Source organism: Apodemus sylvaticus, chromosome 6, assembly GCF_947179515.1.
Source record: "Apodemus sylvaticus chromosome 6, mApoSyl1.1, whole genome shotgun sequence".
Taxonomy (NCBI): Eukaryota; Metazoa; Chordata; class Mammalia; order Rodentia; family Muridae; genus Apodemus; species Apodemus sylvaticus.
The window spans coordinates 125017267-125033205 of record NC_067477.1 but is presented as its reverse complement, the minus strand read 5'-3'; positions in this window follow the sequence as shown (position 1 = coordinate 125033205).

Genomic DNA, 15939 nt, shown 5'->3' with positions numbered 1-15939 from the left:
TTCATAGCTTCACACTGTGGTATTGTGGGGCCTCCTCTCAGGGAGCCTGACCCTAACACACATTGCCAATTTCAGGGTGGATTTTCCCACTTCGATTAACCTAATCAATGTAATCCTTAATAAGCATGTCTAGGCTAATCTAATCTAGATGGTTCCTCACAGGTATGCCCTCCCTTGATTCTCTAGCCTCTTGAGTGGAAACTCACAATTAGCTTACAAAAGACCAGGAGTGGGTACAAAAATGGCTTGGTGGTTAAAATACTTTCTGTGCAAATATGAGGACCGGAATTTGGACCCCCAGAAATCCATGGAAAGGTTGGATGAGTTCGGTGGCCCACCCGTAATTCCAACATCAGAAGGCAGAGGAGAGAGAAGCTGAAACCTTTTTTACCTCCAGTAGCCACCTCTGTTTATTCATTCTTCAAACCCAAGTCTCCCTCCCATAGCATTATCTTCTGCTGGAGAGACTTGCTCACACATTCTTACAGATTTACTTGATAAGTTATCTGTCCAAATTTGAAATGAGTCATGTCAAGCCATATTCAATTATATCAAATGCAGAATTGTTGTCCTCAAGGACAGAGGACAGAGGCCTAGGCAGTCACCAAGGGAAGGGAGTGTGTAGAGAGAGAAAGAAAGCTCTCAGGCAAGAGAGTAGAGACAGAGATGTCTAGATATATGGGGACTGCTTTGACATGTAAAATAGGCACTAAGCCCCTTTGTTCATGGCCATAGCCAAACAATTCTGAATGCAAAAGCTTACTTTTTCCATTAATGAAATATTAACTTAGGAATTTTTACTGGAGCTTGAGTTCTGAATTAACAAATCTTTTCTGTTAAGATACTTAAAATGGGCTAGAGAGATGGCTCTGCTCTTCCAGAGGTCCTGAGTTCAATTTCCAGAAGCCTCATGGTGGATCACAGCCATCTGGAATTGGATCTGATGCCCTCGTCTTGTGTCTCTGAAGACAGCAACAGTGTACTCTTATACATAAATAAAATAAATCTTTAAAAATACTTTTTAAAAACAGTGTTACATGGCTCACTGACTTCTTCCTTTCTCTTGGGCATCCAGGACCCTATGGGGCACTGTTTCCCGCATTATGCTCTTCTGAAGCTAGGCTCTAGTTTAGTTTGTTTTAAGACTGTTTTCATTAATCGTTTCATTAAGATGCATATAGCTATGTTTCTCTGTGAGTAATCTTACAGTTAAGCTTCTTGAATCTTTCAGTTTGTATCTATCACCAAATGCTGGACTTTTTTTTAAAAAGCAACTTGAATTTTTTCAAATGTGTTTTTTTGTGGCTATGTGGAATCCATGTGTATACATGTGTGAATATGTCTGTAGGGCAGACACTGATGTGGTTGTCCTCCTAGCTGTTCATCTTATTTATTATTTTTAGTGTTCAGGAGGGCTGCTGCAGAGAGGACTGAGCAGTTAAGAGTACTCATTCCACAAAAAGGCTGGAGAGATGGCTCAGAGGATAAGGGCACCGACTGCTCCTCCTAAGGTCATGAGTTCAAATCCCAGCAACCACATGATGGCTCACAACCAGCTGTAATGAGATCTGATGCCCTCTTCTTAAGTGTCTGAAGATAGCTACAGTGAGCAAGCAGGGCCCGAGCTAGAAGAAAATGTGTCTGAAGACAGCCTCAGTGTACTTACATATAATGAATAAATCTTAAACACACACACACACACACACACACACAGCGAGAGAGAGAGAGAGAGAGAGAGAGAGAGAGAGAGAGAGAGAGAGAGAGAGAGAGAGAGTCCTTGTTGCTCTTGGCAGAGGACCTGGGTCCTAGTACCACATGGATGCTGACTGCCATCTGTAACTCCAGTTGTAGGAATCCGAAGCCCTCATCTGACTATGCACATGCTATGCGTACATTGGTGTATATACACAAATGCGAACAAGGCATTTAGTCCCAAAATAAAAGTCTAGATAATTTGCTGGCATTTCTATGGGCAGTGGTCATTTACCACCTGGTGAGGATGCTAGAGCCCAACCCTCAGGAGGTGGTTCTTTCCTTTTTCTTTATGTGTACTAGGAATCAAGCTCAGGTAATCAGGCCCCACTGCCTGAACTCAGGGTACTGAGTAACCTAGATGAATGTGTGAGGCGGCTTTGTATTTTCTTAGTAATTTTTTCTTTTTCTTTTTGTTTGTTTCCTTGCTTTGTGTTCCAGAGAGGGTTTCTCTATGTAGCCCTGGAACTTACTCTGTAGACCAGGCTGCCCTGGAACTCAGAGATCCGCCCGTCACTGCTTTTCTTTTATGTGTGTGTGTGTTAGATATTTGCTTTATTTACATTTCAAATGGTATCCCCTTTCCTCATTACCCCTCTGAAAACCACCATTCTATCCCTCCTCCACCTGCTCACCCCCCATATTTCCTGACTTGCATTCCCCTATTCTGGAGAATTGAGTCTTCACAGGACCAATGGCCTCTCCTCTTATTGAAGTCTGAAATGGTCATTGTCTGCTATGTATGTAGCTGGTGCCAAGGGTCCCTCCGTGTGTACTGTTTGGTTGGGAGTTTAGTCCCTGGGAGATCTGGGGGTACTGGTTGGTACAAATATTGTTTCTCCTGCTGGACTGCAAAGCTCTTGAGCTCCTTGGGTCCTTTCTCTAGCTGCTCCATTGGTGGACCCTGTGCTCATTCTATTGGTTGGCTGTGAACCATGGATATTTTGATCCACTTTCCAATAAGGATCAAAAAATACACATTTTGGTCTTCCTTCTTCTTGAGGGTCATGTGGTCTCTGGTTGTTTCTTGGGTATTCCTAGCTTTTGGACTAATAATCACTTATCAGTGAGTGCATACCATATGTATTCTTTTGTGACTGGGTTACTTCACTCAGGATGACATTTTCTAGCTCCATCCATTTGGCTAAGAATTTCATTTATTCGTTGATTTTAGTAGCTGAGTAGCACTCCATTGTATAAGTGTACCACATTTTCTGTATCTTCTACTCTGTTGAAGGACATCTGGGTACTTTCCAACTTCTGGCTATTATAAAGAAGGCTGCTATGAACATAGTGAAGCATGTGTCCTTATTACATGTTAGAGCATCTTCTGGGTATATGCCCAGGAGTGGTATAGCTGGGTCCTTACATAGTACTATGTCCAATTTTCTGAGGAACCACCAAACTAATTTCCAGAGTGGTTTTATCAACTTGCAATCTCACCAGCAATTGAGGAATGTTCCTCTTTCTCCACATCCTCTCCAGCATTTGCTGTCCCCTGAGTTTTTAATCCTGACCATTCTGTCTGGTGTGAGGTGGAATCTCTGGGTTGTTTTGATTTGCATTTCCCTGATGATTAAGGATGTTGAACATTTCTTTAGGTGTTTCTCACCCATTCAGTATTCCTTAGTTGGGCATTCTTCGTTTATCTATGAATGCCATTTATAATAGGGTTATTTGGTTCTCTGGAGTCTAACTTCTTGAGTTCTTTGTATGCCAGGAGCCATCTTTACTTAGATCTCAATGCAAAACCAGGAGCTATCTCCACCTAGATCTCGATACCAGGAGATCTCGATACCAGGATTCCTTCTCACTTAGATCTCGATGCCAGGAGTCATTCTTACTTAGATCTCAAAATGTTCTTCTTTTGAAGCTTACCTGTGGATAGGTTACTATAGCAACTCCTTTCCACTTCACCTCCTCATGACCCCCTTTTTATCATGCCAAAATTCCAGCAGCAATAACTAGCTTTCCCCAGAAACTCTTGATAAACTGTTTCTTAGAAATGATGCCAACCCCCTGAGATTGTTCCCCCTTTACCCCTCCCAAACCTTGTGAGCTTCCCTTTATATTAACTTTTGTAAAAAAATAAAATTTGACAGCTTGATCAGAATACAGATGTACAGACGTGCATCTCTCCTGTCTCATGTGTCTCGCCTTTCCCTTGGTAGTTCCGGGGACCCTGTTGACTGGCCTGCAGGTCCGGCACTCTGGCACCCAACATAGTGCCCCCATGGATCCATCAACGGGGAAGGAGGCCGTAGGGAAAAAAAAAAGGAAGAGCTCTTCATGTGCAGCTCCTGGAGTGGATTAATTCAAGGCATGATTGAGCCGCCAGTGCTAGGCCAGAGGAAAATCTCCATGGCAACAATGTCTCAGAAGGTGAAACCCCATGGGACAAGAATTTATCCAGCCTTTTTTAAGGCTCAAGGGATCTCTCAAGATTCGAGGGCTGGGTTAATAAAAAGAGATCTTAGGTACTTCTTGAGAAGTACTTAGGGTCTTAAGTATTATGTCAGACAAATTTGTCCCTGGTTCCCAGAGGAAGGAACCATAGATAAGAAAACATGGCTAGAGTAAGTAATTGTTTTAGAGATTACTCTGCAACTTTTTATCAGGGATGGGAGGGTGGGGGGCAGGGGAAAGTTCTGGTTACTGCCTTTAACTACTGGTCTCTGATTAATTAATGACATTATTCAGAATTCCTCCGGCTTCCAGGATCTAGTTCTCTGAAAAAGTGCTCATCCATACACTGTCTCTGTGCTCTCTTATCCCTCCCACCTCTGACAGATATGGAGGAGGGACATTTAAAACAGTCTCTGTGTATGTCTGCTCTTTTACCTTATTTCTCAAAAAGACCAACGTCTATCCTTGTCTATAAACTCTGAAATCTAGTCATAATTCAGGTGATGACACTCTATCTCCCAGGGAGGAAGCCAGCTTGGAGGAGAAAGCTGCCAGCAGAAGAGCCACTGAAAAAAATTTCTTCTCTCTGCCAAATGATAGCTGCAAGGAGCAAGTAGCTCTCTTAAAGGACCTAGGAGAGTTAGAAGGACAAATGGTCACTCTAACTTCAGGATTTATTTCAAAGACAAATACCCAGAAAAAGCCAGAGCCAAAACAAGCCCCTTGACTTTAAAGTTTTAGAAAAATTAAAGTCTGCAGTCACAGCCTATGGGCAGACTGCTCCCTTCACTTTGGCACTGGATCAGTTCTCAAATATCCTGAGGATAGTCATTTATTTAAAGAACATATCTTTTTTTTTAACTCAAATTATATTTGCATAAACAAGTATAAAAATTAAGAATTAGCAGTATCAAAATGAAGGAACAATTTTGAGTAATTTTAATCCATGGTGTGTGTGTGTGTGTGCGCGCGTGTGTCTGTGTGTGTGTATGTATTTCTAAAGGCTTCATTTTTAACATTTTAAAAACAGCAGCTATAAGCCAGGCAGTAGTGGTGCAAGCCTGTAATCCCAGCACTCTGGGAGGCAGAGGCAGGTGGATTTCTGAGTTCGAGGCCAGCCTGCTCTACAGAGTGAGTTCCAGGACAGCCAGGGCTATACAGAGAAACCCTGTCTCGAAAAAAAAAATCACAAAAAACAAAGAAAAAATATATAGCAGCTACAATACCCAATTTAATTATCTGTGCTATAGTAAGGGGATTCCCACAGTATATGTAGTCCTTATAGGATGTATGTATAGAAATATAAAAGCAAATTGCAACAAATTATCTTTTGTATACCCATTATTGATTTTGCCTAAAAAGGCTTGCCATGTAATAGATTAACCATCAATAATAATCAGTTTGATTGCTGTTTAAAACAAGGAACAAACATTGTATCAGGCTCTTAAAACATTTTTTAGATGATCTATTTGTTCCTGATTTAATTTTGGCATTTGGTATCTGTCTAGGAAATTGTTCATTTCTTCCAGATTCTCCAGTTGTGTTGAGTATAGGCTTTTGTAGTAAGATCTGATGATTTTTTTGAATTTCCTCAGTTTCTGTTGTTATATCCCCCTTTTCATTTCTAATTTTGTTAATTTGGATACTTTCTCTGTGCCCTTTGCTCAGTCTGGCTAAGGGTTTATCTATCTTGTTGATTTTCTCAAAGAACCAGCTCCTGGATTCATTGAATCTTTGTATGTTTCTCTTTGTTTCCACTTGATTGATTTCAGCCCTGAGCTTGATGATTTCCTGTCTTCTACTCCTCCTGGGTGAATTAGCTTCTTTTTGTTCCAGAGCTTTCACGTGTGTCATTAAGCTGCTAGTGTATAGTCTCTACAGTTTCTATTTGGAGGCACTCAGGGCTATGAGTTTTCCTCTTAGCACTCCTTTCATTGTGTCCCAAAGATTTGGGTATGTTGTGCCTTCATTTTCATTAAATTCTAAAAAGTCTCTGATTTCTTTCTTTATTTCTTCTTTGGCCAAGGTGTCATTGAGTAGAGTATTGTTCAGCCTCTATATGGTTGATTTTGGAGGAGGTACCATGAGGTGCTGAGAAAAGGGTATATTCTTTTGCTTTAGGGTAAAATGTTCTATAAATATCAATCAAATCCAATTGGTCCAAAGCATCAATTAGTTTTACTGTGTCCCTGTTTAGTTTCTGTTTTCCTGATTGGTCCATTGAGGATAGTGGAATGTTGAAGTCACACACAATTATTGTGTTAGGTGCAATGTGTGCTTTGAGCTTTAGTAAAGTTTCTTTTACGAATGAATTGCATTTGACATGTAGATGTTCAGCATTGAGAGTTCTTCTTGGTGGATTTTTCCTTTGACCAGCAAGAAGTGTCCTTCTGTGTCTCTTTTGATGACTTTAGGTTGAAAGTCATTTCTATCTGATATTAGAATGGCTACTCTGGCTTGTTTCCTGAGACCATTGGCTTGTAAAATTGTCTTCTAGCCTTTTACTCTAAGGTAGTTTTTATATTTGACACTGAGGTGTGTTTCCTTTATGCAGCAAAATGTAGGGTCCTGTTTCCTTATCCATTCTGTTAGTCTGTGTCTTTTTATTGGGGAATCGAGTCCATTGGTGTTAAGAGATATTAAGGAATAGTGATTATTACTTCCTGTCATTTTTGATGTTATTTTTATATTTGAGTGGTTATCTTCTTTTGGGTTTGATGAAAGAAGGTTATTATCTTGCTTTTTCCAGGGTGTAGTTTCCCTCCTTGTATTGGAGTTTTCCTCTTATTATTCTTTGTAGGGCTGGGTTTGGGGAAAGATATTGTGTAAATTTGGGTTTGTCATGGAATATCTTGGTTTCTCCATCTATGGTGATTGAGAGTTTTGCTGGGTATAGTAATCTTGGCTGACATTTGTGTTGTCTTAGAGTCTGCATGAGATCTGCCCTGGATCTTCTAGCTTTCATGGTCTCTGGTGAGATGTCTGGTGTAATTCTGATAGGTCTTCCTTTATATGTTACTTGACCTTTTTCTCTTACTGCCTTTAATATTCTTTCTTTGTTTAGTACATTTAGGGTTTTGATTATTATGTGACGGGAAGTATTTCTGCTCAGGTCCAGTCTGTTTTGAGTTCTGTAGGCTTCTTGTATATTATTCATGGGCATCTCTCTCTTTAGGTTAGGGAAGTTTTCTTCCATAATTTTGTTGAAGATATTTGCTGGCCTTTTCAGTTAAAAAAAATTTTTTGATACCTTTATGTTTTTATCTTACAACATTTTACCAACACACCAATATCTTTATTGAAGGAAGTAAAAACCTTATTTGGAGATGAAAAAAGCTGATTTTATGTTAATGTTCTCCTTGCCAAGGAAGTGCAGTGAACACGTTATAAACCGTTTGACAAATGCTTACAGTAGCTTTCTCTGAGTTATGTCTCTTATCATTTATTTTGAAAACATCAGAGCTTAAATCCTTTTGTGGGAAGCTTAAAGCAATGTCTTAGCCAATTAATTTATCTTACCAACTTTTGAAAATCACTTACTTAAAAAATTTTAAAAGCCCATAGTTAAGAGCAAAGGCCTGTAATTACATTCTATGAACAATATACTCTGAAAAATCTAAGATCCTAGCTTCTTGTATTGAAGCAGAGACAAAACATTTTTTCTCACCTAAGTTAAGGCTATTTAGCCATTCCTTGAGGGAAAAATCTTAATGAAATTGCTTTGTTGTTTCTTTTAAAGTTAGCTCATGCTCTTTTAAAGTTAGAAACAATTGCTTTTACCACCATACCAATAATCTTGTGAAAAAATCGCTACAGGCCCATTCTGCCAACAGCTGCTTTTAACCTTATCACTCTTAAAATCATCCCAATTACAAAACATGCTAAAAATCGTGAGCCTCCAACGAGACTGCAAACTGCAGCCAATGGCACACTGGCATTGTAACTCTTAATTTTCTCTTGTAATATTAGATCATAACTATAACTTTGGAGAGTAAAACCCGATTTTAATTAATCTATTTTCTTTAAAATCAATGGCAATTGCATTACTTCCACACCACAAAGTCTGTCTCCCAGTTCCCATGTTTGAATGCATGACAGTGTAACTTATTAAAGAGACATTATCTTAAATCCTATTCCCTACAAGTCCAATTTCTAGGATAAGATTCCTACAAAATGCCATGCCTGTTTAGGGCCATCTTAGAGGCCTGTGTTTTCCCTGGGTTGTATCATGCCACGTGTTCCACATGGCTCCAACCCTGAGCTACCAGCTCTAAACTCACCTCTTATTACCAACCTTAATCTTTGAAATCATGTAGAATAATTTATAAGCCAATATTCTATAGTCCAAACATGCAAAACGTACTTATACTTTTAAGAACAATTATAAACAAGAATAAAGATTGAGTTGCATTATGCCTCGTGTTGCTGTTTAAGATGGCTCCAACCCTGATTTACCAGTTTATACTAATCTTTTATTACCAACATTATACCTTTTAAATCATAACCAATAACTTTTAACTCTATAGTCAAGATATGTAAAACTTTATACCATTAAGACTAATAGAAGCAAGAATAAAGCGATTAAATGAATCTCATAACTTAAACCAAACAAATTTTCTCTAAATCTTGAGGCTGCTGGCCCTTTAAGAAGCAGCCTTTTTTTCTCCAGCCTTGTTTGAATCCCGTTTTATTGTTGGGCTGCTTTAAATCAGCCTCTGCTGTACAAACTGTGGCCAGATCGAGAGGTAGACTGCCAGCAGATGAAATCTTCACCAGTTTTTCTGATTAACATGAAACAGATCAACAATCATTCAATCAATGAAACAAAGAGGACACAAACGTAAATGAAGACATGGTGTACACCAGAGACCAAAAAACTCTACATAGAAAGGGGAGTGTGCTTGTTGGGGAATTCAATCCATGTTCCTTCTCTCTTTCATATTTCTAAAATATGGGTTTTTTTTGTATTTTACTCTTTTTATTTTGTTTTATTTTATTTTTGCACTATTCCTCTTCCCTGATACAGTTCTTAGACTGTGAAACCACGTGCCTAATTGAATTAATTCCCTGTTCCATTTTGCTGTCACACCCTAGCTGATCCAGTCTAGCCTGTATCTCTTTTGCACACCTGCAACAACAGCCTTGAAAAAATGACATTCTTAGCCATAAAATTAATAATTCTGTTGCTTACCGTGCTGGATACATAACATTTTTCTTTTTCCTTTTCCATGGAGCACCACCCAAGACAGCTTCCCTCATTCTCTGCCTTTCTGGGTTCCATCCATTGGCACCACTCTTTAGCAGCCTGCAGCTACATGGTAACAGCCTGGGTTCTCTGGAAGAAGAGATGGGGATTGAAAATCAGGGTGGCAAGGGAAGCACATGGACACAAAATCATAAATGTTGACATGATTTCTTGCTCAAAGCTCGACCTTTAATGAGTCTCTCCAGAGATAAATAGGCAGGCCAAGACCCTTCCCCAAAAGCTGGAAACTGGTTCTGCTTGTTCTGCAGGAAGCTGGCATCAGGTGACTGGGCTGCTATTCTTTGAGAACAATGGGCCAGATATTCAAGGGCTGCGGGAGGTCACAACTTCTATTTATTTAGGGTTATGAGATCATTTAGATGGTCTATAAACCTGATTTAACTTTGGTATTTGGTATGTTTCTAGAAAATTGTCCATTTCATCCAGATTTTCCAGTTGTGTGGAGTATAGGCTTTTTTAGTAGAATCTGATGATTTTTTAAAATTTCCTCATTTTCTGTTGTTATTTCTCCCTTTTCATTTCTGATTTTGTTAATTTGGATACCTTCTCTGTGCCCTCTGGCTAGTCTGGCTAAAGGTTTATCTATCTTGTTGATGTTCTCAAAGAACCAGCTTCTGGTTTTGTTGATTCGTTGTATAGTTCTTTTTGTTTCAACTTGGTTGATTTTAGCCCTGAGTTTGATATTTTCCTGCCTTCTACTCCTCTTGGATGTATTAATTTCTCTCTGTTTTAAAGCATTCAGGTGTGCTGTTAAGCTGCTAGTGTATGCTCTCTCCAGCTTCTTTTTGGAGGCACTCAGAGCAATGAGTTTTCCTCTTAGCACTGCTTCCATTGTGTCCCATAAGTGTTGGTATGTTATGCCTTCATTTTCATTAAATTCTAAAAAGTCACCCACAGTTTTGTGTGGGGTGCGATGTGTGCTTTAAGCTTCAGTAAACTTTCCTTTTGGAATGCCGGTGCCCTTGTATTTGGAGAATAGATGTTCAGAATGGAGAGGTCTTCTTGGTAGATTTTTCCTTTGATGAGTATAAAGTGTCCTTCCGTGTCGTTTTTGATGACTTTTGGTTGAAAGTCTGTTTTCTTGGATATCAGCATGGCTACTCCAGCTTGTTTCCTGAAACCATTTCTTTGGAAAATTTGTCTCCAGCCTTTTACTCTGAGGTAGTGTTTGTCTTTGACACTGAGATGTGTTTCCTGTATCCAGTAAAATGCTGGGTCTTGTTTATGTATCCACTCTGTTAGTGTATGCCTTTTCATTGGGGAAATGAGTCCATTGATGTTAAGAGATATTAAGAAATAGTGATTGCTGCTTCCTGCAATTTTTGATGTAATTTTTATGCTTGTGTGGTTATCTTCTTTTGGGTTTGTTAAAAGAAGATTAATTTGTTGCTTTTTCTAGTGTGTAGTTTCCCTCCTTTTGTTGGTGTTTTCCATTCATTATCCTTTGAAGGGCTGGATTTGTGGAAAGATATTGTGCAAATTTGTTTTATGTCACGGAATACCTTGGTTTCTCCATCTATGGTAATTGACAGATTTTCTGGAAATAGCAGTCTGGGTTGGCATTTGTGTTCCCATAGGGTCTGTATGACATCTGTCCAGGCTCTTGTGGCTTTCATAGTCTCTGGTTTGAAATCTGCTCTGCCTCTCCTGTGTTCCCTGTGCTCCTGGCTGGTCCTACCTGCTCAGTTGCTAGAGAGAAGATGGCGCCCTCACCTCCAAAGCTGGGAGTCAAATCACACCCTGCAGTGCAGTTCTCCCTGGCAGGATTGGCTCACAGATGGCTGTGGTGCTGCCCAGCTTCTGGGTGCAGGTTTAGCCTGGATGGACCCTGTCCCAGCTGCTCTGCCACTCCTGTGTTCCCTGCACTCTGTACCCACCTGCTCAGTCACTGGAGAGAAGATGGCCTGCCTCTGCTTTCCAAGTGCTGGAATGAAAGATGAGCACCACCACTTCCTGGCTCAGTAATTTTTCTCAAAGAATAGTGGGATTTTGAAATCTGAGTCCACCGCACAGAGGACAAGGGGGATGAAGTAAGGATTGTGGGAAAGGGTGGCCTAGGGGAGAGCAGTGAGCAGAACATAAAGTTAATAAGTTAAAAAAAAAGAAAGGAAAAAATCAGAACGCAGCTATTAGGGGTTGGTTTTGTACACTGTGTATATGGATTCTGATTTCTGTACCTCTTTTCTTTTTCCTTTATTTGGGTTTTTTGGGGATTTTTGGTTTTTTGTTTTGTTTTTGTTTTTTGTTTTGTTTTTTGAGACAGGGTTTTTCTGTGTAGCCCTGGTTGTCCTAGAACTCACTCTGTAAGCCAGGCTGGCCTCAAACTCAGAAATCCACCTGCCTCTACCTCCCGAGTACGAGGATTACAGGCATGTGCCACCACCGCCCAGCTCTGATTGCATCTCAATGTTGTATAAAAATTGTTTTCTATCACCTCTGATGGTTTAATAAAGTGCTGATCAGCCAATAACTAGGCAAGACTTCCAGTCCCAGTTGGGGGTCCCTGGGAGACGAAAGATAGAGACAAGATACATGCACATGCACACATATACACAGGGACAGACAGACAGACTGTCTGGACTGTCAGACAGAGGGACTGACAGAGAAGAGAGCTGTGGAGGGACATGGGAAGAGTCACCATGAAGACACATATGGAACAGAGCCAGTCTGAGCAAGATTCAGACTCAGATTCAGATTACAAAAAAAGGGTCACATGGCTGGGATGTAGCCAAGCTAGCATGCTGCAGTTAGAATAGATGAGTATCTGCCAAGTTACAGGGCTCATAGCTTGTTAATAAATTTATTATGTCTCTATTGTTTATTCCGGAGCTAAAATGGGCTAGAGTGGGTATAGAAACACCTTGTCATTATTTGGAAGCAAAAGGGTTGAAGCAAACCCCCCATTATCACTTTTTTTATTTATCATTCCATTTGTTTATATCTCAAATGATATCCTTCTTCCAGGTTAGCCCTCCACCAGCCCCCATCCTACATCTGTCTCTCCATCCTCCCCTTTGCCTCTATGAGGGTGCTCACCCACCCACCCTCTCCCACCATACTGTTCCAACATCCACCTGGGCTGGGGCATCAAACCTCCACAGGACCAAGGGCCTGCCCTCCCGTTGATGTCAGACAAGGCCATCCTCTGCTACATCTGTATCTGGAGCCATGGATCCCTCCATGTACACTCCTTGGTGGGTTAGTTATTTCCCAGATTCTCTGGCCACTTCACTAAGACAAGATTGCATTGTTCCTAAACTATGTAAGTAAAGGGTTGTGTTGTATAAGTAGGACAGGATGCCATCTCAGTGTTGGGAACGGAGGAGGAGGATGGGGAAGGAGGAGGAGGAGGGAGAGGTAGAGGAAGGGGAAAGAGGAGGAGGACAGTGTCAGTGCAGAATACACAGACTATCCTTTGTGCTGAGAAGCCTTTAGATTATGGTCCTTCTATCAGAGACAGGACAGATGGGATACACGTGGTTCTACTTCCAAGGAGCCTTATCACTTTGCCTACTCTCTTTTCTCAGAGTAGTCTGGGAAGGTCTGGGCTGCAGAGGGATCACTTGTGTAGCCTGTTTACTCTGACGGACCTGGGTTTAAGAAGAATTGTATATACCGTGTTGAATTGACTTGTAATGGTTAGTATGTTTTAACCCATGTGCTGTTTTTGTGTGCATTTGATTTCATTTTATTTTTTGCTTTTTGTAAAAAAAAACAAGTCTTCATAACTTTGCACAATTTATTAAGTTGATTGTGTTTTTACAATGTAAGAATAAGTAATAGATAATGTCTCCAGCTTCTCCCCTGTGGTACATGTTTCTGTGTTGTGTCAGTAATAGGACCCAGTGCTCCATAAAGGATAATAGCTTCCAGTCCACTATCCCTCATGAGGACTCCCTGAGTGGTTCGTCATCTGCCTCCTCATATGAACCAGTGACTGACTTCCCAGCAACCTTCTGAAAATCTACCTACTGGATTAAGATGAGAAGAATCAAGCCTGCTGCCACGTCACAGGTTGAAGGTATCCATTTCAGATTCTCAGTTCTGAGACAGGAGAGTGTATCTCATGTGCTTGGTGTTTTGGTGTGGTGTGGCTCCTTATCAGTAGTGATTAGATGAGATTTTGTTTGACACAGGCCTTTCACCATGTGGCTCTGGCTGGCTTCACACTCAGTATCTGGTTCACACAAGCATTGGATGTATTATGACCTCCTGCATGGGCCTCCAGTGTTTGGGAGCTACACTACGACCAACCTGAATAAGCAGATGTGAAGGAGTCAGGCTATCACACACTGTTGCCTTCGTGACTCTCCCTTTGTCAGCTCTACCAATCCTACCCAGTGGCAGCCTTCTTCTCCATGGCATTTGACCTTCTTTTTCTTACTCTTATGTTTTCCTCTGATTTTGAGGATGTGAGGACTGGGTAACGGGTTATCGTGGCAATGTATGCCAGAGGGTCACAGTCAGTGATTGATCCACAGGTGTCTTTGTTGAGTTCTGGTTCTGTAGATATAAATCATAGTCAAGAGACGTGTTTAGGCATATGGAAGATCTGATGGTTTCTGAGGGAAGACAATCTACAGGGAAAAGGGAGACTCCATAGGTTAGGATCTGTTCACACCAAGTTTCTCCAAGCTGTTCTGTGAGGGTGCATTTTTTGGTGATTCATGCCTTGTGGTGCTGTGACAAGGTTTGGAAGGCATTTACAGACTGCTTTGTTGTTGTGTGGAATGTCAGGCACAGGTGAAAAGGAAAAGGAGAAGGCCAAAGGAAAGAGGAAAGTCAAGCAGGAAGAAGATGAAGACTATAGTGAGCTTCCGCAAAAGAAGCACAAGATGTACGGTAGGGTCCTGCGCTGTCTGGGAGACTGAGCTTCACTCTGTAAGCTGGAGGTAGAAAGCCTTTGCTTTGTAGGCTTGATTGACTTTGAAATCCCTAGAATTCGGTGAGGGGATGACTTTTACCGGCTTTCTTATTCCTTTTCAGTCAGTCCTGTGTGAAAGGAAGGTCAGGAGGTTGAGGGAGTGGGGCCTAGTCTACTAAAGAGAAGGGGAAGGTGATTTGGGAAGTTGATGTGTTTCAGGTTTCTGAGTTTGCATCTTATGCGGGAAGGAAGCAGCAGCCTAAAGCTCAGCCTCACACCAATTCCCAAGCTCCTCGGGTTCGGAAGGTCTTCCAGTGTATGCAGCAGGTACTCATGTCTTCGAATATGCATGCTGTTTCTATGAGAGATGATGTACCAGATGAGGCTGTCACCTATTTCTCCCTCTTTCTTACCTCCCTTCTCTCTCTGTCTCTGTGAGAAATTGAACCGAGCCCGCCCTTCATTCCTGATGGGGAGGCATCGACCACCAAGCCTCACCTGCTGTTCATGGAAGCAGCAGCTGCTGCTGGTTTGGAGGTCACACAGGCTTAAATTTTGGCCCTGTGTGCCTTCTGAGCTGCCTAGGGCTGTCCCTTACAATCCTCGATTTCCTTGTATGTAGACAGGAAATATTATATCGATGAAATTTAAATGACAAAAACATTTAGCATCATCTCAGGCACATAGAAAAAAATTTCAGACAGCAATTTTGCATATCTAAGTATGTTTTTCTTACATCATGATCTGAAAAGTTGCCCCCCAGTTCTGACTCACTCCATGGGACTTGAGAGTGAGCCTCAGATGGGTTTTTTTTTGGGGGGGGGGGGAGAAATGGACAGAGGTTTCTGAAACTGTGCAGTGAATAGAAACATGTTATTTTTGAAAGTCCTTTACTGCAAGAATGTATTCAATATTTTCCCTCAATTGTAGACTTAAGTTTTTTGTTTCTGAAGAATTCTACAGATTACAGTGTCCTATTCTTTCCACTGTAGGCAGTGTGGAGGAAAAGTGGTGCTTAGATATCTTGGATAAAACAGTGTGTCCTGTCCTACCTGCCAGGCAGTGGGGGAGGAAGCCTACAGAGACTTTAGAGAAACACGTGGAAAACTGCAAGCAGGTTAGCTATTTTGTGACCCTTCCTGACTGTTAGGAATTTTCTCTATTGGTGCAGTGATAGGACTCTTGGATAGAACTCAGAGGGCTCTTTGTTCAGGCTCCATCAACATGGTGCTCTAAAATGGATCCTGACACTGGTGGGAGAATATGAGATGCAAATGAAAGTAGGAATCAATGTACCAATGTTTGCATTTTCTTGAGATAGGGTTTATGGAGCTCAAGCTGGCTTTGAATTTGCAATGAAGCCAAGGATGCCCTTTGATTCTGGATCCTCCACCTCCCATTTTAATCTCATGGTCTTGACAAGTGTACTGAAGTCATATAAGATGTGAAGAGTGGGGTTGGAGAGATGGCTCAATGGTTAGAGCACAGGCTGCTCTTGCAAAGGGCTTGTGCTGAGTTCCAGCACCCACATATCCTCTCACAACTGTCCCTAACTCCAGTTTTTGGGGGATCTGATGCTGTCTTGTGAATCTCTTGGGCACACATGTGGTATACAAACATACATCCAGGCAAATTATACTTACACATAAAA